We start from the raw sequence: 12,210 nt of genomic DNA on the forward strand, positions 1-12,210 counted from the left end.
TGTGAGGCACTCATTTAAAGTCAAACATAGTCTACTCAGCAGAAGGATCTGATATGTCATTGGTCGGTCAACTTTGTTCTTGGCAAAAGTTTGTTGGTGTCCATTCATTTGGGTGACCAGCTGATGTTGAAAAAGTTGCAGTAGAGTTCATGTATGGGATGACAATATTACAGGTAGTCCTGGCTGTGATAGAGTATGATATGAATGCCTATCTTGTATTAAAGAAGGGTACAAGTCATGCAGCTTTCATCATTTTAAACTTCTTCTCCTGGATTTTATTTTCTCCAAGCAGCAACACTCAGTTAGCAGCTGACAAATGCAGATGGAATTGAAAGTGATGCATCTGACTCAAGAGCTGCTGAACTGCAGCTTCCATGAATAGCTGACACTTACAATACAGGGTCAAGCACAAATCAGTATGTAAAATGATGTATTGGGTTTAAACAGACAATGGAAAATCCAGGCTGGAATAATGATAATATTGTGAAAAGGATAGATTGCTAATCACCATATAGAAGAGATGTTGAGTTGAAGACAGGTACAATGAAAAGACTGCTATATATTTAAGATTTTACCCAACAGGCCTTCTTCTCATGATTCCAGTCTCTGGTCACTGAGGCCAGACTCTTAACTAAATCTAACAGCTATATACTGCAATAACTATGGGATGTTGAAAGTGTATAAGATGCACTCACTTCCTTAAGATCACCAGTAACTGTACTCCTCAATCCTTTTGACATTTAAAATCTTAATTACATGGTCGGCTACAGCAGTCTCAACCCAAAGCATACAACAGCACAGTTTTTTTATTGATCTAAGTAACCATGCAAGTCTCATCAAAGTCTTATGAATGTAGAAGAGTGGTAATTTTTCAAATGTACCTTCTTCATAAAAATGATATTTACCATAGGACATGGTCTGACAAAAATATTCTCAGAGGTTTCCTCAGGAGGACTCAAGGCTCTTAGGTTTCTCATTTGATTTGGGATGTAGACTGGCTGATGACACACCTGAACCATTGGGATTGCTTTTGTTTGAAACTGTAGACTTTGAATAATTTCAAGAAATAGAGTGGGAAAGAAAGGTCAGTCAAGACAGAGCCTCTGCTTATCTGGAAAAGGTAGATACAGATTGAGTGTAGCATGTGCTCCAGAGTTTGCTCACCAACAACTATTTCACATCACATCAACAACCATCCACAATCTTACATCTTTTTCACTGATGATTGTTAAGATGTTGTTAAGTTCTTTGACTCCACCACAGGCAGCCAAAAATGTACAACAGAACTGTTCCCCATTCCTACCAACCATCAGGTGATTTAGGAAGAAAGGCAAAATAACTGGCTGAAGAATGAGTACAACATACATACTGTGGTGTCACCACCAGACACCACACTTGCTAGGTGGTAGCCTTTAAATCGGCCGTGGTCCATTAGTATACGTCGGACCCGCGTGTCGCCACTGTCAGTGATCGCAGACCGAGCGCTGCCACACGGCAGATCTAGAGAGACGTCCTTGCACTCGCCCCAGTTGTACAGCCGACGTTGCTAGGAATGGTTCACTGACAATTACGCTCTCTTTTGCCGAGACGATAGTTAGCATAGCCTTCAGCTACGTCATTTGCTACGACCTAGCAAGGCGCCATTACCAGTTATATTGATGCATGTACAGTCCAGAGCAATGTACACCAAATATGGATTAAAGTTAAGTATTCCAAGAACTATGTTCTTTTCTTATTAGACTCAACTTCTTTAATTGTTCCAGACCTCACGCCAGTCTGCGTGTAATTAAACGCGTGCATTTCGGCCTCCTCTAGCAACACGGTGTTGGCTCTTCTGCCAACACAGCACATGGCAACGAGGATTTAGCGTTCGTATTGCCCTAATTTACTTGTCATGGCTTCGCCACATTCTCCAGATGTACTGTCCGAATTTTATCGCTTACAGAATCAGCAGACGCAGGCCTTATTGGATGCCCTTGGACAGCTCGTCCAGGGTCAAAATGCACTGCAAAACGATGCGGCCGCCGCCGCTTCACCGCTACCGCCGCCACAAAACGCAGTTGCACCACCTTTTCGTCCTTTTGATGCCGCACTGGAAAGCTGGACGGAGTGGTCACACCAATTTGGATTCCATCTCGCCGCCTACAGAATTCAAGGTAACGAGCGGCAGCCTTTCTTATTGTCCTGTGTAGGCGTCCAGACGTACCGTGTGATAGTGAAATTATTTCCCCGACGCGACATAGCAACTCTGTCCTACGACGAAATTTTGTCTGCATTAGATGCATATTTCAAAGAATCAGTCAATGTAGTTGCCAAACGGTATACGTTCTTTCGTACCAAACGTACGGCCGGTCAAACTAATCGGGAGTGGGTTGCAACTTTGCAAGGCCTTACTAGGGATTGTGCTTTTGAGTGTGAATGTGGACTCCCTTATTCAGATACTATGGTGCGTGATGCAATTGCACAGAACGTTTCTGATGTTCGTATCAGGGAACAGATTTTGAAACTAGTCAATCCCTCCCTTCAACAAGTGATGGACATATTGGATAGGCAGGACACACTTGACTTTGCTCAGGAATCATTTGCAACTTCGCCAGCCGTGTGTCACGTTAACCGGCCCGCCGGGCGCGCTGCACGGAACAGTCCACGCAGCTGCCGCCAAGCTCTCCGCTACGTTTGCCGCGGCAGCAAGCAAATGCAGTGCTAAAATCATGTCCGCGGTGTGCAACTAGACATTCGCATGACAATTGCCCGTCACGCCAAGCTATTTGCTTTTTCTGTAATAAAAAAGGACATGTTCAGAGTGTTTGCCAGAAAAAGCTTAGATCGGACACTCACAACCATTCCAGGCCCTTTGCTTCGCGCCGGAATCGGAATCGAACCAAGAATACTCAGGCTCGTGAACCTTCGCCCATGGACATTCATGTCGTTCATTCCACTCCACCCAGTGCCACTCTCTCTAACAGTGACTGTGTTCGTCCCACAAATAGTGTGCGTCGACATCGACGGAAATCCCGTCACGTCGCAAGTGATTCTGTACCAGTGTCGGTTCACGTTGCACGAGACAGTCGCTCTTGTCATCGGCAGGACAATAAACTTTTTGTAGACTTGGACTTTCATGGCCACGTGATACCATTCCAGCTCGATACCGGAGCTGCAGTTTCACTAATCAATCACGACACGTACCACCAACTGGGCACATCTCCCTTGCGTGCCGCAAATGTTAAGTTAACTAGCTATTCCGGTCAGAATATCCCTGTGTTAGGACAGTGCAGGTTTCTCTCTGGGCCTCACCCTTAGTAATTTTGCCAAAACCTTCCGGAAAATTGAGACTTTGTGTGGACTTCAAGGCAACGGTGAATCCACAACTAGTGATTGCAACTTTTCCTTTACCCCGCCCGGAAGATCTTTTTGACAAACTGTGCCCGGGTAAATATTTTTCGAAGTTGGACCTAGCAGATGCGTACTTGCAAATACCGGTGGACGAAGATTCCCAGCACGTTTTGGTGGTTAACACGCATCTTGGTTTGTACCGATTCAAAAGATTGCCATTCGGGTGTGCATCCGCCCCTGAATTGTTTCAGCAATATCTGCAAACAGTTTGTGCTTCGGTCCGTACTACAGCAAACTATCTGGACGATATTGTGATCTCCGGAAAGACGGAAGAAGAACATTTAGCCCATCTCCGAACATTATTTCAGGTTTTGCTACAAAATGGTCTTCACTTGCGGAAGAACAAATGTGTGTTTTTTGCTCGTGACTTGCCCTAGCTGGGACATGTAATCAATGCCCAAGGCATACATCCCAGTCCAGAGCACCTCCGTGCCATACAAGACTTGCCATCGCCGCAGAATTTGAAGCAGCTACAGAGTGTGCTGGGAAAAATCAACTATTATCATAAATATATTCCCCATGCCTCTTCCATTTCAGCTCCGCTTCATCGCTTACGCCGTAAAGGTGTTCCGTTCGTCTGGACGACGGAATGCGAACGCGCCTTTCACCAGTTGAAATCGGCGTAGCTTTCCACTACTTGCCTTACGCCATTCGATCCCCAGAAACCCCTTTTGTTGATGGTAGATGCATCGGATTTCGGGATCGGTGCTGTGCTTGCGCACAAAGATGGATCGCATGATCGCCCTATTGCCTTTGCGTCCAAATTGCTCTCGTCTGCGCAAAGAAATTATTCACAGATTGAGAAAGAAGCTTTGGCTCTCGTATTTGGTGTTACAAAGTTTCATGATTTCTTGTATGGTCGTCACTTTACCATCATCACAGACCACAAACCTTTGCCATCGCTTTTTCATCCGAACAAGCCTGTACCTCCACGTACAGCGCAGAAATTCATTCGCTGGTCTATTTTCCTCTCGCAGTACCGCTACGATATCTTGTATCGGTCCACTGCTAAGCACGGAAACGCCGATGCGTTGACCCGTTTGCCTGTTGCTGAGGATAGAGCATTCAATTCCTCCGAACTTGCTTGCATGTTCATTGATTCGGAAACCGATGACGTGGTCGAATCGTTTCCGATTGATTTTCGTCGTGTAGCTACTGCCACAGCTGCTGACCCTGTCCTTGCTACCCTTCGGCGTTTTGTTGCTACGCAATGGCCCTTGTCAAAGTCACAGATCGAGGATCCGCTGGTTCGCTGATTTTTTGCACACAAGGAGAGACTTTTTGTACGACATGGTGTTTTGCTGTTGCGTTCTGATAATGATCAGCCCAGAGTCGTGGTCCCGCGTTCGTTACAGTCCTCTGTCTTACGGCTTCTCCACCAAGGACATTGGGGTATAGTGCAAACGAAACAACTTGCTCGTCAGCACTGTACTTGGTTCGGAATCGATGCTGCGATTACGAATATGTGCTCTTCTTGTATGGCGTGTGCCGAACAACAATCCGCACCACCGCGGAAATTCTTTGCATGGCCGAAAGCCACTTCCCCTTGGCAACGCTTACACATCGATTTTGCTGGTCCGTTCTGGAATGCTCGATGGTTGGTCGTGGTCGATTCTTTCAGTAATTTTCCTTTTGTTGTCCGGATGTCGTCCACGACGTCATCTGCCACCATCCAAGCGTTAGCCGCTATCTTTTGTATTGAAGGTCTTCCACAGACTATTGTTTCCGACAATGGCCCACAATTCACGTCCGCAGAATTTCAGTCATTCTGCCAGGCCAATGGTATTCAACATCTGACATCCGCGCCGTTTTCGCCTCAGTCAAACGGTGCCGCTGAACGATTGGTCCGGACTTTCAAGTCACAGATGTTGAAGTTGAAAGAGTCGCATTCTCGGGAGGACGCGTTATTGCTCTTTTTGTCCTCGTATCGCTCTCAGCCCCGAAATGGTCGCTCGCCGGCTGAGTTGCTCCATGGTCGTCCTCATCGAACCTTGATGTCTTTGCTGCATCCGCCGCATCAGGTTCCTGTGCAGCGGCAGCCACCTGCTTTTGCTCCAGGTGACGTTGTATACTATCGCAACTATCGAGGTTCACGGCGTTGGCTCGCAGGGCGCATTCTTCGCTGCCTCGGCCGCGCTATGTATCTGCTTTTGGGGGCCTCTGGTGAGGTGCATCGGCATCTCAATCAGCTGCGCCTCTGTCGTCGCACGGGTTCTGCCGCTCCCCGTCTGCTTTCAGCGACGGAGCCGTCCTGTCAGCGCCCTGGGGACCCATCTACTGGCTCGCCTCATCCCCAGGTGTTACCAACGCTGCCTTCCATTTTGCCCCATGGCGACGCGCCGCCGCCGCCTGTTCTCCCGCCGGCGCCACCCGCAGTGGACGCGTTGCTGCAACCGCCGGGCGCCTCCCTGGGTCATGCGCTGCCAATCGCTTCCCGTGACCAGCTGTCCTCCGACATGGAACTCTTGCCCGCTCCGGACCAGATGTCGTCTTCGCCCGTCGGGTGCACCGCCCCGATGGAGGTCGACCCTTCGGCCCCTCCTGTCTCTCTAAGGGCGCATACACCGCATGTTGGCGTGCACCCTGGACTAGGTTTTCAGGTGTTTCCTAGCTCCCCTCGGACCGAATGGCCGGGTGCGAGTGGCACAGCCTCGCCTGTTGTTAGGCTCCCCACCTCGTCGCATACGTCAACATGGGGTCCTCCCCACGGCGGGCGGAAGCCTTATAACACAACCGTACGCCAATTTGCGGGGGAGGAATGTGGTGTCACCGCCAGACACCACACTTGCTAGGTGGTAGCCTTTAAATCGGCCGCGGTCCATTAGTATACGTCGATTCCGCGTGTCGCCACTGTCAGTGATCGCAGACCGAGCACCGCCACACGGCAGGTCTAGAGAGACGTCCTTGCACTCGCCCCAGTTGTACAGCCGACGTTGCTAGGAATGGTTCACTGACAATTACGCTCTCTTTTGCCGAGACGATAGTTAGCATAGCCTTCAGCTACGTCATTTGCTACGACCTAGCAAGGCGCCATTACCAGTTATATTGAAGCATGTACAGTCCAGAGCAATGTACACCAAATATGGATTAAAGTTAAGTATTCCAAGAACTATGTTCTTTTCTTATTAGACTCAACTCCTTTAATTGTTCCAGACCTCACGCCAGTCTGCGTGTAATTAAACGCGTGCATTTCGGCCTCCTCTAGCAACACGGTGTTGGCTCTTCTGCCAACACTTCACATACAGCCTTCTTCGGCTGACCTGCCAGCTCCCACTGGACTACACCCACCTCTGCATTGTAGCATCACTGAGATTCCCACAAACCTCTCATTCTGCTGCTTGCTGTCAGGTGATTAACTCTGAACACCGCTATGGAGTGTCTGTTACCTAACAGATTGCGAACATTTATCAGATATTGCAAGCTGTCCTCTGTGTGTTTTCACGATAAGACTTGAACATTATCCAGGTATTATGAAGTGACCTTACTTGATAGACTGATAAGCTACGCCAGATGTTGTGAAGTGTCCTTGCTGGCTGATGATCCTATGTTACTTGGGTAAAAGAGCCCAATGTTTTGGAGAAATAATTCCTTGTGGAAGATTAAACTAACTGTATTCACAGTGGTGTTAGTTATTGCTGATTGGTACTGCAAATTCACAACCAGATTGTGTTGAACTTCACAATCATTAGTACAGTTAGGGTGAGTTGAACCATTTCACAGTGTAATCATCACAATGGAGCAAGCAATATCAAAGTTTGCAGAGGTGCAGCAGCAACAACTGCAACACCAATCACTGGAGCGCTGCTGACCTACTACAAGTTGGTCTCAAAACCTGCATTTGAGACCAATCAAAAGGAATGGAGTTCACATGCAGGAGACCTTGTCTTGGGACATACAGGTCTATCACAGACACTAATTCCTCATATAATGCAGCCCAAGGTTTTCAGTTTGATACAGAAGATGGTGCCCACACCCCCAACCATTAGGAGCCTTCTATCTTTATCCTTTATTACTCTAAGCTCATTGACAAACTAGCTTAATTCAATACCTAATAGCTGAGTGCACGTGGTATCCAAAAGAATGCACTTTTTCAAGTGCTGCTAGCACACAGAAAAGTCTTATTTACAAAGGGGTGCTGAATCCTGAGGTATTAATCAAAACTGTAAGTTCACTTGTGTGGTGGTTGAATGTACTAAATCATACTCTTATACCCTCATATGAGACAGGCTAGTACAAAATGCACCCAATCAGCAAACTTAGGCCAATGCCCACAAATTATAAGATCCAGAGTTAGAAGAAGTGGAGTCATTGCATGATCTTTAAAAGTAACACTGTCACTGTAAGCAAATGCTGCTTTCACAATCACAGTCCTCTGTCATAATGGTCTACAGCCCATCTTGCTCCACAGGCATTATCTGGATTTTCTATCCTACCTGAGTGCTACTGCCACAACCACGAGATTGCTCTCCCTACCTGGTTACCAGTGCAACTTGTGAACAGTCAAAGCACCTTGTTTCCATCAATACAAGGAGGATGATCCCCAACACCAATGCAAGTCAGTGTTATCCACAAGACATGTACACGTCATCAGTCATTGAGTGCCATTCCAACTTGATGTTGTGGTCACAGTAACATTGAAGAATACCATGATTTATTGCCAAGAGCTTCTGATAAAGCATTTTTATTTTATTTTTTTTTTTTTTAAATTAAACAACCAGTTTTGGTCCATGGACCACCATCATGTTCATAAAAGCATTTACAACATCATACTAGGCAATGTAAAATCATAAAACCAATGGTGTAAGATAATAAAATGCATGAATTCATCACCGTTGTCACAATATAATATAAACTACACCATCCATTACAAAATGTGTCAGACAGCGCACCCATTCATACTATATCAATGGTCAGCAATTATGCTATGAATGGAAGTATTCTACGTAATCACTGGAAAAAGTAACATTGTTATCCATGAAGAGCCATAGGATATTATACTCTAGTCTCTCTTCTGCCTTGCAAACTTATCAGTTTCAACTGGGGGGGGAGGGGGGGGATTGTGTGTTTTGGGGTAGGGTGGCATTAAGCCTTAGCCACATACAAATCTGTCACTTGACAGCTTTAGTTTATGGTAACTAATTACCCGTAACATCTTCAATATAGATTCCCTTAATGTTTTTCACTTACCATCAATTCTGTTAGTGGTATTGAAAGTTGTCCCCTCCCAGGAAATCAGCTTCGTATCCCTTCCTGCACCAACCTGGTTTAGGCTGCGCAAAAACGTATTTATTCTTTGCACTGGTGCTACTTCCATAACTTGCAAGTGCTCAGCCTTCAGGGACTCTGTTAACCATGATTTCAACTGGATTGTCCGTGAGGCTTGTCACACCAAGTTTCATCAAGTTTCTGGGCTTCACCAATTGCAGTGTGGTAACTTTGAGGCCACAGTCAATGCCAGAGTTTTGACAGATAATTTCCCTTTATCCCACCTAAAGGAATTGTTTTAACTCTTTCTGATGGTCATTGTTATTCAAAGACTGATCTCACTTAAGTGTATTTTCTGTTTGCCCTAGACAGAGTCACAAGCATTTAAGGTTGTGGGGATGTAGAACCTTTGGCTCCACCCCCAATAATATCGCTGCCGTACCACAGCATGAACAACTGTATCTTTGCCAGATCAGTTCTATGTGGTACACACTCTATGATGCACACATCGTGTATATGCTGCGAGAATAAAAGTATTCATAGTAAGTGACGGGAGTATGAGTGATTGTTTATCATCATAATTACCATGCGTGCTACCCACTACCTACAGTGGTGACCCTGTTATTTTCTTTTCAACCGCGCCGCAAATACCTAGTTATACTGGCACCAGAATGCCACCGATCACTGTGAGATACAAACTTCACACCACGATGAATACGCTCAATAATGGTGTCACATTGGCTGGCATCGCTACAGACGATTTATTTGTGCATCTATCTGGCATTCTCCCCGATTCCCAGGTGATATAACCAGTGCAACTGTGGTTCTCAAATGGTTGACAGTGTTCCCATTATGTCAACAATCGTTGAACCAGGGCATCGTTACCTCTTGCCAAACAGACGATGTTATCACTGAAGGTGGTGAGACGAAGTCTGCCAGCCATTTAATTAACTGTGCTACATCAACAGTGACCACATAAGGTGAACAATGGTTGCTCGCAGCCATGCGCCCCCCCCCCTTCCCCCCTCTTCCCCAACCAGTGCTACTAATATACCGATCAGTGACAGTGTTAATGAACTACAATGCACTCATTTTCATTCTAATGACTCAGCACATATCAATATTCCTTCATGTGCAATGTACCAAATTACAAACACCCTCCAGAGTACCACAACTGTTGACAAACAATTGCCACCATATACAACTGCCTTCCAGTGCAGAGACCTGATATTTATGGGTTATTGCAGACAAATCCAACCAACAAGTGACCTTCCTGTGGCAGACTATGTTTTCCCATGACCTACACCTGAACTTTACATTCCGTGCGATACCGTATGTCACCCAGGTGACATCACACTTGTTACGACCACACTGCGACTTGTATCACATCGACGTCACACCGACAACAGCTGTGCCGCACTCCGGGCCACACTTGCTATGTGACATCACTCAACAAGCAGGTACACCAAGTCTACATGCAGCTCCACAGGATTTTCACACCTCATGACCACAGCATATCAATACGACGAGCCCGACTGCAATTATGTCCCACGCAGCGTGGGACACAATGAGTACCTATAACAGCCGCTGCAGTGGGCGACCTACACTGATGCGCCATCCACCATGGTTGCCACCAACCAGGACCAATCCATCACACCATGTTCCTCAGTACCTCATTAAGAGGCCATCCTCCATGATTCCGACACACCAACTAAAACACCTGCACCACATGATAATCAGTCATGACACCCACATTACCGACACAACTACAGCAACTACCGGGCCATGACGCGTCACCAGATGATGTTCACAAGCCTGCACCACGTACTTCACATGATTACAACCACCTCATACTGGTCCTGGCCCCTCACCACCAGAGAGATTAGCACTGGCCCACACCAACTTACATCTGCTGCCACTGCAAGTTGATTATGCACGAGTATGGTTTGCATTCTGCGAGTGCATGATGCAGTCGACTGGGATCACAGATGACTACGACATGTTTTGAACCACCTCTACACCAACATCGATCTCATCAGTGACCTCCTATGGTATGCACCAACCACTGACAGATACCAGACAGTGAAGATGCTTATACTACAGCATCTGTCACATTCACCTGAACAACAATTCCACCTAGCCATTGCTAAGGCACCGCTGAGCCACGATACCCCTTCAGCGCTCTGGTGCAGGTTATGCCTCTGAAACGACACAAACCTCTACCAGATCGTACTCTCTGGTCACTATGCCTTCTCAAGCTGCCTGAAAATGAACAGACAAACTGCTGGAAACCCGTTTATGCCTTGCCGATTGGTGCTTGCCCTTATGCAACATCACGCCTTGATAAACACTCGCATCGGCTCTGGCACCGACGTCAATACCGGTTACATCTACAGCCAGCCTGGGCCAGGGTGCACATTGGCTGCACCCATGGAGACACCTGTGCAGCGCTCACTATGCAGTGCTCAGCCAACTGACAGTCACCGAGCTGCTCTGACCTCACCCAAGCCCTTCCAAGGTGCACCCGCAGCAGTCCTGCTAGACTCCGTTGCAGCAAGGCACCAACAATCAAATACCACCATGCATGCAGGCGCAGCATTTGTAGTGGAATGTTAACAACAAGCTGCCACATTCACAACGGCCATCAACCCATGCCTAACCATCACAACAACACACCCAGCCAGGACGCTGCACCTACTCGGCCACACCACCCATGTCAGTTCCACACACACTTCGGTGCCAACACGCGCCATTATCATCTACCTTGCAGCTACCCAAACTAGTACAGTGGCCTGACTCAGGTGCATCAGGTCGCCCCATGCTTCAAACCGCGTCGCTATGAAGCATGACAACACTCATCATATCCCACATCTATATTCTAATGGTGTGCAGCTCTTCTTCTATGACAACCATCTTAGAGTGTACTTCCTAGTTGGTACAAGCACCAACGTTAGCACGCTGCCACCACAGCTTGCACTTGGAAAACGTACACCATCCGCTATACAATTACGCACCGTTACGATTCCGTTATTCCTGTGATAGGCATGGCCTTTATCACAGTTCAAATGGACAACTACACCCCTCACCAAAACCCTCACCCATGGACGTTTTTCGTGGGCGACACCATACAGCCAGTGTTGGGTGCACATTTTTTGAGGCATTATAATCTTCTGCCAGGTCTGAGTAGGGCCTTACTACTACATCGTGACGACCGCAAGCCGATTAGTGGAGTAAACAGTGACCACCTTCCAACGGACAAGGCTTCGCCACCTGCTCGTCCTACCTTTGCAACAGTACTGGATCTCACACTTAAGTGCCAGGCATTGTTTGAGGAGTTTAAAACTGCGACTACGGCTTACACTCTGCCACACCAATGCCAACTCATGAGCACCTAATGAACACCTCTGCAAGCACTGCTCCAAGATCACAGCACAACTGCACATCACACCGCAACAACTGTTGCCACATCAGCAACAACGAGGGCCACCTGCCCGAGATGCCGCCAGGCCTTCAGAACCATAGGTCAGTCCAGTGTCTCTTACTTCCGGTGATGACACCTCCACCAGCAGGCTGTGCAGAAGTGATATTGCTCTCACGAGCAGGTCGAGTGTA

General features: G+C 47.2%; 1 protein-coding gene across 1 annotated transcript in view; it reads right to left on the minus strand.

Annotated features, from left to right (window-relative positions):
• The window catches only part of LOC126257762 (Down syndrome cell adhesion molecule-like protein Dscam2), a 381,956-nt gene that overhangs the window by 75,697 nt on the left and 294,049 nt on the right, over positions 1–12,210 (minus strand). The window lies entirely within an intron of this gene.

The sequence above is a fragment of the Schistocerca nitens genome, chromosome 1 (assembly GCF_023898315.1).
Source record: "Schistocerca nitens isolate TAMUIC-IGC-003100 chromosome 1, iqSchNite1.1, whole genome shotgun sequence".
NCBI classification, from domain to species: domain Eukaryota; kingdom Metazoa; phylum Arthropoda; class Insecta; order Orthoptera; family Acrididae; genus Schistocerca; species Schistocerca nitens.